This window comes from Carassius carassius, unplaced genomic scaffold, assembly GCF_963082965.1.
Source record: "Carassius carassius unplaced genomic scaffold, fCarCar2.1 SCAFFOLD_58, whole genome shotgun sequence".
NCBI lineage: Eukaryota > Metazoa > Chordata > Actinopteri > Cypriniformes > Cyprinidae > Carassius > Carassius carassius.
Window position 1 is genome coordinate 390,018 of NW_026775030.1, and position 12,002 is coordinate 402,019.

Here is a 12,002-nt window from a genome sequence, read left to right on the forward strand (position 1 = left end):
AGCCAGTACAAACATCACAGGGGACTTATCATTAACACTTGTTTCTCTGGATAATGTTATATGAAGCACCATTACTTCAAATGAGATATGCCTAAAGCCCACCCTTTGAAAAATACTAAAATTATTGTTATAAATTTTAGCAACACTTCCCCCAATACATTTTGGACATGGCTCATGTTTATAACAGTAATATTGGGGGCGTAGACTCATTTAAAATAATGTAATCATCTTGTTTTATCCAGGTTTCTGTCAAACAGGGCACAAATCTGCAGTCCTTTACAACAATAGGACAAGAGCTAAATAAAGTTATCACTGTATCTAAACCAACAACATGTTTATTAGAACCTGTATCCACTAAATTACTAAAAGAGATGTTAGCTGTAGCAGAAGAACCTTCTCAATATCATTAACTCGTCGCTATCTTTAGGTCACGTCCCGAAACCATTCAAGCTGGCGGTAATTAAGCCTCTTGTTAAGAAACCACAACTAGATCCTAGTGAACTGGCAAATTACAGACCCATTTCAAATCTTCCATTTATGTCTAAAGTTTTTTTTTTTAAAAGTTGTCTGCTCAATTGTGCTCCTTCCTGCAAAATAAATCAACTGTATGAAGAATTTCAGGCCCCACCATAGCACAGAAACTGCACTTGCCTTAATAACAAATGATTTGCTTCTTGCGTCAGACCAAGGCTGCATCTCATTGCTAGTTTTACTTAATCTTTGTGCTGCCTTCGACACAATAGACCATGACATACTCATCAATCGATTACAAAACTATACAGGTATTCAAGGGCAGGCTCTAAGATGGTTTAGATCCTACCTGTCCGATCGCTACCATTTTGTTTACTTAAATGGGGTGTCATCTCATTTATCACCAGTAAAATATGGAGTGCCACAGGGATCTGTCCTAGGTCCTCTGCTATTTTCAATATTCATGTTGCCCCATCATTATATTATTAGAAAATACGGGATTAGTTTCCATTGTTAAACTGATGAAGCTCAACTATATATCTCAACGAGACCAGATGAAACTTCTAAATGATCTAAGCTAACAGAGTGTTAAAAATGTAAAAGATTGAATTACCAATAATTTTCTCCTATTAAATTCAGATAAGACAGCGATATTACTTATAGGACCAAAAAACAGTACGCAGATTCTCATAGATTACAATTTGCAACTAGACGGATGTACTGTACAGTCAAAAATCTGGGTGTTATATTAGACAGTAACTTGTAATATAAAAAGCATATTTCCCATGTTACAAACACAACACTTCTCCATCTTTGAAACATTGCCAAAATATGAAACATGTTATTAAAGCTAGTTCATGCATTCATGATCTCTTGACTGAACTATTGTAATGCACTGCTAGCTGGTTGTCCTGCTTCTTCAATAAAAAAGCTACAGGTTTTCCAAAATGCAGCGGCTAGTGTCCTTACCAGGTCAAGAAAATACGATCATATTACCTCAATTTTACAGTCTCTGCACTGGCTACAAATTAAGTTCTGCATTTTTTACAAAATATTATTACTTACCAATAAGGCCTTTAATGGTTTAGCTCCTGCATACCTAACTAGTCTTCTACCACGCTACAATCCATCACACTCCCTAAGGACACAAAATGCTGAACTTTTGGTAGTTCCTAGGATAGCAAAGTCACAGTCAAACTCTGGAATAGTCTTCCAGATATTGTTCAGGATTGAGACACACTCTCTCTGTTTGAATCTAGATTAAAGACACATCTCTTTTGCCAAGCATTCAAATAATCCATCTCATAATGTTGTACTGCAGTTATATCTGATCAAATTATTATTATTATTCTTTAGCTTGGGTTACACAATTTACTTGGTTGGGTCGTTGCCTGTTTAATTGATTTTTCAGTGCATTTCTGCCATGTAGTACATAAACTGAGTCACACTGATAAGCTACTACTAAATATTATAGAAAAGAATTCTGTGAAGTTGATTTGCAATGATTTGTATCATGCAAAGCACTTTACAAATAAAATTGAATTGAATTATTCACAAAAAGTGCTTTCGTAGAAAGGGACCTGATATTCAATAAAACCAAGTTTTATCATTTGTTTATGCATATTACATCTGTTTTTTATTTGTTGAACATCAATTAAATTGTTGGTTTGGGCGTTTTTTTGTATTTTCTAGTTCGGGGAACAGACAGTCTCTATAGTGTGATATCATGGTGAAAAAGTCTCTATGTGCTGAGAATTAACTGATTTCTGTGACGTGAGGCAGCTAGCAGAAGGTTGGTATAGCCAGTCTGTCTGCTTCCTGACCTGGGCCCGAGTTATTCAAGTGCAAACTCTAAGACTATTTGCCATATTTCTAGAGAGAAGAGCGGCACCACCCCATGAGGGATGAAGACCTCTTTTTTCAACAGGTCAGATTTGCCCTAAAAACTCGTCCAATTGTCTATAAAACATATGTTTTTCTGAGGGCACCACTTAGACATCCAGCCATTGAGTGATGACAATCTGCTATGCATCTCATCACCACGGTAAGCAGGGAGGGGACCAGAGCATATTACAGTGTCTGACATCGTGCTTGCAAGTTCACACACCTCTTTAATGTTATTTTACTGATCTCCAACTGGCGAAGTTTAACATCATAAATGCCGGTGTGAATAACAATCTTACTGAATTTACATTTAGCATTAGCCAGCACTTTTAAATTTGCCAAGATGTCAGGCACTTTGGCTCCCATTAAACATTGAACTATGGTGGCTGGTGTCTCTATTTTCATGTTCTGTACAATACAATCACCAATAACTAGAGCACTTTCATCAGGTTTAACTGGGTGAGGAGATCCTGTTTAATGTTTTGATTAGAACGAGTGGTGTTTTGACCTGTGACTATGCCACCTCACAGTCACCCACTTGCCCTGCTGCGGAGGCTCTGTTACAATAAACAATGTTGCAGTGAACAAATACCCAAACTTCTTTATTCATTCCTGATAACACCATGTATGAAGCATGTTTCCCCTTAACTTTGCATAAATTATTATAATTATAATTACTACCACATTGCTCTAAATATAAGAAATTGATTTTTTTTCTTGAAAAGCCATAAAAAAAGGGGTCATATTACATTCAGAGTCTAGACTTTTATATGTCAACAATGCACCCATAAAAACTGGTGGTGACAAATATATATAAAATGAGTGCTCAGGACTGAAGCATGCAGCCCTTAAATTAAGATTAAAAAAAAAAATTTAAATGCCAGGGGATTGAATGAAGGCAAGTACTGTAATTGTCCTAAACAGAGGGGTTCAAAAGTTGTGTAAGTGAAACAGCAACTGAAGAGAGGTTATTTTGTAAACTTTAATCTCATGGTGATTATTAACGTGGCAGAGTCATCAGAAAACTCTCAATCAGCCAAGAAAGCCCACAAAGACAGTCTTACCACGGTTTTAAAAGCAGCCACTTTGAAGGAACTGACAGACAAGTCTGTCAGTAAATAACCAAAAAATAGAAATGAGGGCCTGCCAATAACCAGAGCCGGTGCTGGCTGGTGCAGGAGAATGATGTTGTGTAATGGATTAGCATCTGGACAGATATGCGATGCAGATCAAACACCTGTCTTTGCTGACATGCCAATATCTGTCATTATAAAAAATAAAATAAAAAAAAGGTTAGAAATCACTCATTGCCAAATCTACTAAAACAGGGGTAGCTTAAACCTGAAGCAATGGGCGTGCCAAAAGGTTTCTTATTGGTGAAAGGAGATTTACTGTTTTGGCCAATCAGCGGTAAACATACATATCGACGGTTCCTGTCTGCATGCTGCAGAATGGTTTGTGATTGTAGCTCTGCTTTTCTGTTGAATGTCTATCTTACCATCACTCTCTGTTGTCTAAAGTGATCAAATATATATTTAATTCCCATCACATATCCGATATTATCTATCAAAGTAATTTGACTAATCTGACAGTTCAATTTAAATTTTAAATTGCGAGTGGAGAGCACCTAAGCCGCATTAGCGTTCGTTAGACGGCTAGCTTGATATTCACGTTTCAATCCGTGTTTCTATTCGCATCTATTACCATTAGCTTTTTTTTCTTTTGCCTGGTTTCTTTTCTTTCTCATACTGTTTTTCACGAGTTCATCAAACAACAGTGGTAAGTCAAGTCTAGTCAAGTCAAGTAACCTTTAATTATATAGCGCTTTAAACAAAACAGATTGTGTCAAAGCAACTGAACTACATTAATTAGGATTTGAATAGACTAGAATAGATTAGAAAACTTTGTTGACATTGATGGAAGTGCATTAACATGGTTCAAATTGTACTTTAGGAAGTCGTGGCCTAGTGGTTTCACTCGTAACCCTAAGGTTGAGGTTTTGAGTCTCGGGCCAGCAATACCACGAATTGAGCAAGGCACCGAACCCCCAACTGATCCCCGCACGCCGCAGCATAAATGGCTGCCCACTGCTCCATGTGTGTGTGTTCACTTGCTGTGTGTGTGCACTTTGGATTGGGTTAAATGCAGAGCATTAATTCTGAGTATGGGTCACCATACTTGAAAAGGTATCATATCGATCACAAGTGTAGTATGGAGTACCTCAAGGCTCAGTACTTTTCACGCTTTACATGTTACCCTTGGGATATATCATCAGGATGCACATTGTTAGCTTTCACTATTATGCTGATGATACTCAGCTCTATATTTCTTCATGGCCTGGAGAAAAATACCAGTTTAAAAAAAAATAATATAATGCATAGCCGATATAAAAACAAGGATAAATTCTGAAAAAAACAGGTGTTAATCATAGGACCTAAAAACTCTGCGTGTAATAACCTAGAACGCTGTCTAAGTCTTGATGTCTGCTCTGTCAATTCTTCGTCATCAGTTAGGAACACGGGAGTGATATTTGATCACAATCTTTTCTTTAAAAGCCATGTTTCTTGCATTTGTAAAACTGCATTTTTCCATGTCAAAAATATATCTAAATTACGACCTATGCTCACATTGTCACATGCAGAAACGTTAAACGTGCAGTATGGAATTTTTGGCCACCAGGGGTCACTTAATCAAAATAATAACATGAGACGTACTTTGATGACGTCGGGAAAGAGCGTAGGCTCATGGGAGTTGTTGTTCATTGGAACACACGCTCTGTCGCTCCCCACATTCCTCACTCATTTTAACTGAGGCCGGCGACACACTGGATGCGTGGCGCAAGCGTCTCAGCTGCGTGGCGTGTCAGTTTAATTCGGCTCCCATGTTAGAGCTTGCAGACTGCCTGCGTGAGACGCGTGTCTCAGGCCCGGCTGAGCCACGCAGAAAACGTGTGCATGCTAGAAATAGAACCGACGCCTATTTTACACGCGACACGCATGCATGTTGGAAGCGTTTCCAGGCAAAATATAATAGGAAAATATGTTTATATGTAATTTTGTACACAAATACATATTCATTCATGACATTTTGATGTTTGAAAGTCTATAGGTTGACATAAATTCAGATACAAATGTAATTTAAGAAATAAATAAATAATTATCGATTTTCAAATATTGCACCTGTCAAACATAGTCTATTTTGCCGTCAATACTGTTGACGGTGTCCTTTATCAGTAGGCTTTATATTTATGTTCAACATGAAGTATAGATATTGTTGTCATGAAGACAAGAGCCTGGTCTGTCGGCGGTCTCCCTCTATGTCACCTACAGCAGCAGCAGCGCGCCACGCTTCTGGCACGCAGCAGCGACGCCACGCAGCCAGTGTGTCACCGGCCTTAGTATTTTGACAATCACGTATTTTCGAACGGAGAAATATATGAATTATCAGACCCCTATCAAATCAATATTCCATCTAGCCAGTAGTGATATATGTTAAAAAAAACACGGTTGCCTTTCGTTAATAATTATTATTAGGCTACGTTTATACTATGATATCGAACAAGATAGTGAACTGCATTTGAAGCTACTTTATCCAGCTAGATATAGAACACATGTAGATTTACATTATACTCTACATGAGAGCTAGTCCGTCTGCGTTTTACACAAGACATCATCGTTTCACAAAATATACGGATAGATATAGTTAGCTGAATGGATGCATACCTGTTTATTAGAATGCAAGCATCTCTCTGTAGTTTCAGCTTGTCACGAAGCTCTCTCTATCTTGGAAATGCAACTCCAATATTTACCCGTGTCTTGTTTCTTCTTCGTCCCAAAACCTTCTCAGGTCATTTATTTCACCCGTACGTTTGCGCTTCACAGAACGTGCAGTCAAAGCCTAATCATGATCCATAACTAAGTTATTGATTGAGGTATAAATACGAATATAAACAATATAAATATCAAATATAATAGTCTCGATCAAGGCTAGCTACTACTTTTTCTTCTTCGTATCGTCTTTGCTTCTGTTCACCTTTGTATTTGGCAGTTCCGCAGGAAGTTAGATAAACTAGAGGGGTCAAAGTTTATATGACGCCATAGATGGGCGACAAAACGGAAATAAAGAAATGTGCCGTGTCTTTTACTTAAACTATAATTTTCTCCGGATTTGAAAGTTCGTGGAAAATGTCGGGATAATGTAAGTACACAACAAAAAAATATATATAACATAGATATAGTGATATCTGCTACAACCCGAATTCCAGAAAAGTTGGGACGTTTTTTAAATTTTAATAAAATGAAAACTAAAAGACTTTCAAATCACAAGAGCCAATATTTTATTCACAATAGAACATAGATAACATAGCAAATGTTTAAACTGAGAAAGTTTACAATTTTATGCACAAAATGAGCTCATTTCAATTTTGATTTCTGCTACAGGTCTCAAAATAGTTGGGACGGGGCATGTTTACCATGGTGTAGCATCTCCTATTCTTTTCAAAACAGTTTGAAGACGTCTGGGCATTGAGGCTATGAGTTGCTGGAGTTTTGCTGTTGGAATTTGGTCCCATTCTTGCCTTATATAGATTTCCAGCTGCTGAAGAGTTCGTGGTCGTCTTTGACGTATTTATCGTTTAATGATGCGCCAAATGTTCTCTATAGGTGAAAGATCTGGACTGCAGGCAGGCCAGGTTAGCACCCGGACTCTTCTACGACGAAGCCATGCTGTTGTTATAGCTGCAGTATGTGGTTTTGCATTGTCCTGCTGAAATAAACAAGGCCTTCCCTGAAATAGACGTTGTTTGGAGGGAAGCATATGTTGCTCTAAAACCTTTGTATACCTTTCAGCATTCACAGAGCCTTCCAAAACATGCAAGCTGCCCATACCGTATGCACTTATGCACCCCCATACCATCAGAGATGCTGGCTTTTGAACTGAACGCTGATAACATGCTGGAAGGTCTCCCTCCTCTTTAGCCCGGAGGACACGGCGTCTGTGATTTCCAACAAGAATGTCAAATTTGGACTCGTCTGACCATAAAACACTATTCCACTTTGAAATAGTCCATTTTAAATGAGCCTTGGCCCACAGGACATGACGGCGCTTCTGGACCATGTTCACATATGGCTTCCTTTTTGCATGATAGAGCTTTAGTTGGCATCTGCTGATGGCACGGTGGATTGTGTTTACCGACAGTGGTTTCTGAAAGTATTCCTGGGCCCATTTAGTAATGTCATTGACACAATCATGCCGATGAGTGATGCAGTGTCGTCTGAGAGCCCGAAGACCACGGGCATCCAATAAAGGTCTCCGGCCTTGTCCCTTACGCACAGAGATTTCTCCAGTTTCTCTGAATCTTTTGATGATGTTATGCACTGTAGATGATGAGATTTGCAAAGCCTTTGCAATTTGACGTTGAGGAACATTGTTTTTAAAGTTTTCCACAATTTTTTTACGCAGTCTTTCACAGATTGGAGAGCCTCTGCCCATCTTTACTTCTGAGAGACTCTGCTTCTCTAAGACAAAGCTTTTATAGCTAATCATGTTACAGACCTATATCAATTAACTTAATTAATCACTAGATGTTCTCCCAGCTGAATCTTTTCAAAACTGCTTGCTTTTTTAGCCATTTGTTGCCCCCGTGCCAACTTTTTTGAGACCTGTAGCAGGCATTAAATTTTAAATGAGCTAATTAAGTGAATAAAAGTGTAAAATTTCTCAGTTTAAACATTTGCTACGTTATCTATGTTCTATTGTGATTAAAATATTGGCTCATGTGATTTGAAATTCCTTTAGTTTTCATTTTATTAAAATTTAAAAAACGTCCCAACTTTTCCGGAATTCGGGTTGTATTTTTAAAGCAGAAAAATTACATATTGCGCCTTTAAATCATACTTTCATGACCTCAAGGTTAGATTATTGTAATGCATTCACTTGGTGGTTGTTCTGTATTCTTAATAAACTACAGCTAGTCCAAAATGCAGCAGCAAGAGTTCTTACTAGAACCAGGAAGTATGACCATTTTAACCCAGTTCTGTCAACACTGCACTGGCCCCCTATCAAACATCGTATAGATTTTAAAATATTGCTTATTACTTATAAAACCCTTAATGGTTAAGCACCTCAGTATTTGAACAAGCTCTTATTGCACTATAGTCCTCCACATCTGCGGTGTTCTAAAAACTCTATTATCAACAATTTGATAATACCTAGAATATCAAAATCAAATACAGGTGGCCGATGCTTTTCCTTTTTAGCACCCAAACTCTGGAATAACCTACCTATAACATTGTTCGGAAGGCAGACACACTCTGTCAGTTTAAATCAACTGTAGATTAAAGACCCACCTCTTTAACCTGGCTTACACATAACACACTAACATATTTCTAAATTCAAATCCGTTAAAATAATTTTAGGCTGTATTAATTAAGGAAAATAAGAACCGGAACACTTCCCATAACATGCAATGTACTTGATACATCATTAGAAGAAAGGGATCTACGATAATATTTCTCTCTTATTCCGAGGTCACCGCAGCCACCAGATCCAGTTTGTATCCAGATTAGAGGGTCACTGCAGTCGCCCGGATCCAGTACGTGTCCAGACCAGATGGTGGATCAGCACCTAGAAAGGACCTCCACATCCCTGAATGTCAGAGGAGACCAGGACAACTAGATAAGCCCATGAGGCAGATCCAAAGACCTTGACTCCGAAGACGGCCACTGGGACAAGACAAAAGGAAACAGATGATTCTTCTGCATAGTCTGATTTTGCTGCAGCCTGGAATTAAACTGCGGGTTTCGCCTGGCCAGAGGACAACTGCCTCCAACACCCCCCCCCCCCCCCCCCCCAACCCCCCAACAGAGCCTGGTTTCTCCCAAGGTTTTTTCTCCATTCTGTCACCGATGGAGTTTCGGTTCCTTGCTGCTGTCGCCTCTGGCTTGCTTAGTTGGGGACACTTCATTTACAGCAATTTTGTCGACTTGATTGCACAGATACTATACGTACCAAAGTTTGTAGTCATGGGAAGAAGGAGACAGGAACCGACAAACATTTAAACAAAAATTTTTATTATAAAATAAACACAAAATAGCGTGACAACCCCTCGTGGATGACTGCTGCACACAAACAGACACAAGACACAAAATAAATCCAGGCCTGGTCCTCTGTTGTGTCGCTCCTTATCATTATCACTTTCACTCCACCGGCCTCAGTCTGTTCCCACGGCTCTTGGCCCCGCCACACTCATCACACTATTTAAACTGAACTGAGCTAGATGATGACAACACTGAATTTAATGATGAACTGCCTTTTTGGATTATTGACACACTATTTTCCTATTTAATACTGTTCAGTTGCTTTGTCACAATCTGTATTGTTAAAAGCTCTATATAAATAAAGGTGACTTGACTTGACTTAAACATAATTTCTTTGAGAAAAGAGTGGTGGTGGTGGCAGTAAGACATGGTGTAATTCATCTTATGTTTATCTATGCTTTATATACCACAAATATGTATATATTACGATAGTTTGTTACATAGCTTGTTACAATATGATCATAGTTTACAACCCGAATTCCAGAAAAGTTGGGACGTTTTTTAAATTTTAATAAAATTTTAAATCACATGAGCCAATATTTTATTCACAATAGAACATAGATAACGTAGCAAATGTTTAAACTGAGAAATTTTACACTTTTATCCACTTAATTAGCAAATTTAAAATTTAATGCCTGCTACAGGTCTCAAAAAAGTTGGCACGGGGGCAACAAATGGCTAAAAAAGCAAGCAGTTTTGAAAAGATTCAGCTGGGAGAACATCTAGTGATTAATTAAGTTAATTGATATCAGGTCTGTAACATGATTAGCTATAAAAGCTTTGTCTTAGAGAAGCAGAGTCTCTCAGAAGTAAAGATGGGCAGAGGCTCTCCAATCTGTGAAAGACTGCGTAAAAAAATTGTGGAAAACTTTAAAAACAATGTTCCTCAACGTCAAATTGCAAAGGCTTTGCAAATCTCATCATCTACAGTGCATAACATCATCAAAAGATTCAGAGAAACTGGAGAAATCTCTGTGCGTAAGGGACAAGGCCGGAGACCTTTATTGGATGCCCGTGGTCCTCGGGCTCTCAGACGACACTGCATCACTCATCGGCATGATTGTGTCAATGACATTACTAAATGGGCCCAGGAATACTTTAAGAAACCACTGTTGGTAAACACAATCCGCCGTGCCATCAGCAGATGCCAACTAAAGCTCTATCATGCAAAAAGGAAGCCATATGTGAACATGGTCCAGAAGCGCCGTCGTGTCCTGTGGGCCAAGGCTCATTTAAAATGGACTATTTCAAAGTGGAATAGTGTTTTATGGTCAGACGAGCCCAAATTTGACATTCTTGTTGGAAATCACGGACGCCGTGTCCTCCGGGCTAAAGAGGAGGGAGACCTTCCAGCATGTTATCAGCGTTCAGTTCAAAAGCCAGCATCTCTGATGGTATGGGGGTGCATAAGTGCATACGGTATGGGCAGCTTGCATGTTTTGGAAGGCTCTGTGAATGCTGAAAGGTATATAAAGGTTTTAGAGCAACATATGCTTCCCTCCAAACAACGTCTATTTCAGGGAAGGCCTTGTTTATTTCAGCAGGACAATGCAAAACCACATACTGCAGCTATAACAACAGCATGGCTTCGTCGTAGAAGAGTCCGGGTGCTAACCTGGCCTGTCTGCAGTCCAGATCTTTCACCTATAGAGAACATTTGGCGCATCATTAAACGAAAAATACGTCAAAGACGACCACGAACTCTTCAGCAGCTGGAAATCTATATAAGGCAAGAATGGGACCAAATTCCAACAGCAAAACTCCAGCAACTCATAGCCTCAATGCCCAGACGTCTTCAAACTGTTTTGAAAAGAAAAGGAGATGCTACACCATGGTAAACATGCCCCGTCCCAACTATTTTGAGACCTGTAGCAGATATCAAAATTGAAATGAGCTCATTTTGTGCATAAAATTGTAAACTTGCTCAGTTTAAACATTTGCTATGTTATCTATGTTCTATTGTGAATAAAATATTGGCTCATGTGATTTGAAAGTCTTTTAGTTTTCATTTTATTAAAATTTAAAAAACGTCCCAACTTTTCCGGAATTCGGGATGTATTTCCTTTGTGTTATATGTTGCAGCTTTACTAATTAGTTTATTGTTGTGGACAGATAGGGATGCACTACTACCCGCTGCTCTGCTTGTGCCTCAATAAACTGTGTTTCTGTTACTTTCAGCCTCTTGTCCTGGTATTCCGTAACAGAATACCGGACCAAGACCATCTCCGGTGCCCTCTGCCGTCTGCTCAAGCTCACTACCACGGCAACGCCGTCAGCCAACCAGGTCCACACAATAACTGGAAAATATTTGAGTCACAGATGTATTCATCATAGTGTGGGCCCCATAACCCTCTAAACCGGACTACTTCATCATGAGAAGATCAACCTGCTGGTTCTGGAGGAATCCACCACTGACGTCATCCTAGGGCGCCCGTGGTTGGAGCAGCATAATCCAATCATCTCATGGAAGACGGCGTGGTCCTGAAGTGGGGCGACTCCTTTTTCCAGGGCTGTATCACTGGTTTCCCTGTTCCGGAGGAGAAGGCCATG